Source organism: Panulirus ornatus, chromosome 36 (genome assembly GCF_036320965.1).
Source record: "Panulirus ornatus isolate Po-2019 chromosome 36, ASM3632096v1, whole genome shotgun sequence".
Taxonomy (NCBI): Eukaryota; Metazoa; Arthropoda; class Malacostraca; order Decapoda; family Palinuridae; genus Panulirus; species Panulirus ornatus.
Genome location: NC_092259.1, coordinates 7,518,779 through 7,523,778, shown reverse-complemented (window position 1 = coordinate 7,523,778; position 5,000 = coordinate 7,518,779).

Below are 5,000 nucleotides of genomic sequence, written 5' to 3'. Positions count from 1 at the left end.
TACCTAAAAGCACCCACAGGTATGCCAGGTATACTTTGAGACACAGGTGTACTCTGGGACAGAGATATACTGCCCTCGGAATGTGATACCAAATGCACGTACCTGCTACCATGATAACGCACCGGCAAAGGCATACGATACAATCACCTTCCTAAACCTGGCTATCACAGTGGTCGTCGAGGCAGGCGATTTTCTCGTCTGTTACAGAATAAATATGATCATTGACGCTCAACGAGAAGGTACGCAGGAAGAGAATACACCCAGTGTCGAGGCTTGTATCAGGCTAGGGGATCTCTTCCTGGTAACTGGTGTAATTATCTTCTTGTTCTCGGCCCTCGTCTGTGCGACGAGGTGTTGCACTCTTTACTCGCCTCACACACGGTACTCGACCACAGTGTTTACCTCTTCAGCAGGTCCAGGACGTACGGTCCTCGAGCATTACGGTTCGACACCTTGGATATGATGGCCTGGCCTGGCCTGGCCTTTGCCCTGACTCTAGAGGGCGAGATCAAGGGCCTGCCTGGCCACATTTTGGCCCATGGGTCGTGCCGTCGTGCTCAAGGACAACACCGTCGTGCTTCAAAGGGTTGAAACTGGCAGTTGTAGGGACGACACACTTTGAAAAATGAAATCGGTTGATTAGAGCATATACACTCATCAATTCCCAGCAAACAAACTGATTATTCCGTTACTTGACAACCTGAATGACCCTGGTGTTAGACAGCATAAACTTCTATACCAGAACCATCAGCCTTCACCAAGGGAGTGTCCATTAGAGGCAAAAAATCGCTGTCTTTCATTTACTGCTGAATGAAAATTCGAGTTCCTTGGGCATCAGTGACCAATCCAGGAACACACAGGCGTCTGACGACATACAATTCACACAATTCTACGCTTCCATGTGCACGGCCGTGCGACCCTTGAGCATGACCCTACGATTCTTGGGCATGACGAACAAGCCTGCCTGTCCAAGGTCACCTCACACACCAAGCGATATCATTCCTGATGGTTGTAATGGCGTGCGCAAGTGGTTAAGCACCCTCAACACCCAGTGCCCGATGACATGACCAATACACACCACAACTTGGTCAAGAGCAGGTCAGCGTAGAGCACGCCAGATGACATCTACCTCACCGACACACCCGGGCGTCATACGCGTCTGGCCAGGGACCACGACAATACTGGCAAGTACCAGCCGGAGCTTATGTCCACCAGCCTAAGTGACCAAGCCACAAGGGCTGTCGTCTTAGTAGGGTATCCATGTCTGTTCCAACCTGTGAACCACAAATGACCAATCTACGAGCGAATGATGCGACGGCGAAGTAATATGGCTGTACGCGTCGTATATAAAAGTCAATTTTTCTCTCTCATTCCTAGTAAAGAGAACATCCATCACTCTAGAATGTATGATGTAAATTTCCTGAGCACATCCACTTGTGGGTAGGTCTTCCCAATGTTTATCATCTATTTCAGCAACAACATGATCACTTCTAATTCAACAGCTGTGCTAAAATTATCCGAAGAGCAAAAATACGGAACAAAATGTACAGGGCAAGTGTGTTACTGGAATCTGCCTGCACGAAGTTACCTCTGGAGGAGCGGAGTGTCACCTTCACACAGGCTGTGTCATCGTCACTGGATGAAAAGGAGTGCAATCCCAACGCGGAAGTTCTCACTCCAAAGGAGTCTTATCAGTAGCTACAGATAGGAGGGCAGCCTAGAAGCTGTAAGACCCTCATCAAAAGGGGTCCTCAGTGTGTGTGTGTGTGTATATATATATATATATATATATATATATATATATATATATATATATATATATATATATATATATATATATATATATAACACACACATATATATATATACAGCTTCAGCATCTTCACAAGGGGCGGGTTACTCAACAGTCGAAGCCTCGATAATATGAGCGATCTTTTGGAATTTTCTATCTTCAGGTCGTGTCATAATCTTCGTACGCAGGTCTCCATGTTGTTCCTAACTACTACTCGATGCTCAGTAAAGACATTCCTACCCGGAACGGGTAAAGAGCACCATCATCCTACCCGCTGATGGTGTGTGATAACGAGCATACTCACTTGTCCCCCGAAACGAGGGTTGGAGTCTACGAGACTCACTACAAAACTTCAGCAAGACGGTACGACCCCTGAAGCTCGTACGACTGTTCCAACCAAGGGCACGAAGTCATAGCCTCCGACCTGAACCAGAGGAGCGTCAGGTGAAAAGATTACACAATCATACCCAGGATTCGTATCGTGGTCCTCAAGGATCTTTGCCGTCGTGCTCAAGGATTGTACCGTCGTGCTCAAGGGTCGTACCATCGTGGTCAAGGGTCGTACCATCGTGCTCAAGGGTCGTACCATCGTGCTCAAGGGTCGTACCATCGTGCTCAAGGGTCGTACCGTCGTGCTCAAGGATTGTACCATCGTGCTCAAGGGTCGTACCATCGTGCTCAAGGGTCGTACCGTCGTGCTCAAGGGTCGTACCATCGTGCTCAAGGGTCGTACCATCGTGCTCAAGGGTCGTACCTTCTTGCTCAAGGATCCGTGCCGTCGTGGTCAAGGGTTCGTACCGTCGCGGTCAAGGAAACCAACACAACGAAGGTGATATCCGACCTCCCAAGACATACAGTGAGTGAGGAGCCGAGCACTCATTATACAAGACCAGGTCTCCGTACATGTGCTGACGAAATGTTTACGGTAATGATTACATTCCTCAGCTTCACATGCATAGGAAAGAGTACGTCGGGGAGACTGAGGGCAGTAGATGCTAGATTATCCTGAAAGGGTACATACCAACACGAGGGAATCGGATTCTTCTTCAACCAAATCCAATCCACTCTGATAACTGTTTACAATAGCGAGTCTGAAGCTCTCAACTTCTGTTCCATGGAAACGTCTGTGTTGCCTGTGTTACAACACAGTTAGTGACAGTGATGTATTAATGAGAAGAAATACTACTGCCTGGAAAACATGATAAACATCTCTATACAGCTCCACGGGCAAAGGGTAGAATCATCGTGACAATATGAGCCAGGTTAAATTTCAGGTTAAAGCTATCTATACGAAGCAACAGTGAGTCCAAACCCAAATATAGTTTGAGAGGTCTTATACCATTCGTTGACTTATACATCCTGGAAAACAACTGTATTTTAAAATCGTTTTATATGGTCTGATGCGTCTGACCCGGGCCTTCACGGTGTCAGGTCAAATCAATCGTGACCAAACCTGAGCGCGTGACCCCCCCTCCCCCCAAACACGACGGAGACGGATGCCCGACGGACGATCGTACAGCGCGACGAAGACGACGGACAGAGCGACACTCGAAGTGCCTGCCATGCCACGCGGGCGACACTTAACAATCACCTTCCTTCATCAGCAAGAACTGGAAGACTTCCTGTGGAGCCAGCGCTCTCGAGCACCATGCCATCCATCCTGCCGTACTCGAGCGCCTGTGTTGTATAACCAAGGTGTGTGGTGTCTTGCCACAACCACCGGCTGTGTTAACCACGTCTCTCTCTCTCTCTCTCTCTCTCTCTCTCTCTCTCTCTCTCTCTCTCTCTCTCTCTCTCTCTCTCTCTCTCTCCCCACCCCGGCTAGGATATAAACTAGTCTCTTCATTAACGGAGGAACAGGATCAAGGAGGATCATTCGTATACTACCCGCGCGAAATTATATTTCAGAAAGATAATCGTATTATCTAGACTCAAGTGACAAATGCAACCAGGGTATACATATCCTCAAAGGTTCTCAATTACCTAAACACCGAGAAACGGGAGGTTTTTGAAAGGACTAAGCCAGAATGATGCGTGAGACACCATTCATTGAGCTTCCTTTGCTGAAAATGTCGTGTCTGATGACAGCAACGCTGAGAGGGAAGTGTGTATAAATAAGACAACTGCTCTTCAATGTCGACACGTATCTATGACCTCTGATTTTTACCTTGTCTCAATGATCGGTCAACTGACGAATACTCAATAATTAGCGATCTGTCTGAGGCGGGCATGGCATACATTTATCTAATCCCATCTATATATCACTCCTGGCAGTGGTGATAATACACTAGTCCCTCGATCATGCACGACCGTAAGTACGACCCTTTGCAGAGGTCAGCTCAACCTCTTGAGCACGACTGCTACGGGGATCGTACCATCATCGCCCCACGATGCGTCGTGTTCAACAAGGGAGGTGTGGGTTACAACATCTAAATCAACATGATAACGTTGACGTCCGACACCCCCACCCTATCCCTTTCCTCCACATAAGCGAGGAGACAAACAAGCTACCGGAGACGGGAGGCCGAGCCCCCGTGTTGACGAGAAGGTTGGCCACAATGATGACGCGGTCTCTCGTCTCCGCCATGCATTGATAACGAGAGCGAGTCCACGACGCTGAGCCAAGTCATATCTATCTTCTTATGGCAGAACTATCTACATCCTCGAGCCTGAAGCTCCTCCGCTATAACCGCGAAGACCTTGGCCCATCAAAGCACACGGAGTAACCTCACCGAGAGACTGGTGACGTGTTGTGCCTTGCCCGTGGTTTCTGCCCGTGTTTACAAATGATATCCCTCTTCCCTCCAACAGTACGTGCGGCCCTCTTCATGACCAGAGGGACAAGATCAAGGAGGATTATTCAGAAGCATCATCTTCTGAGCTGCTCCTCTCTCCATGCACTAGCATGCCCGAGGAGGAACTACATTTCTAAAAGATAAACCATATTATGTAGACCGTATATGTATCCGGATAGAACATATCCTCAATGATTCTGGATTAATCAATGAGAAACGGAAAAGTTTTTTGAAAGTAATAAACTACAGCGATGCGTGAGACAATGTTCATAATCTGTTTTCGACAAAAACATGTATGCGATGAACATAGGTTAATGAGCAAGTGCACAGATCAGAAAGACCTCTTTGTACTAAGAAACAGCAACCCGTTTTAAGGTTAGCTTTACCAGTATGTATCATCTTTAAGCAATGCT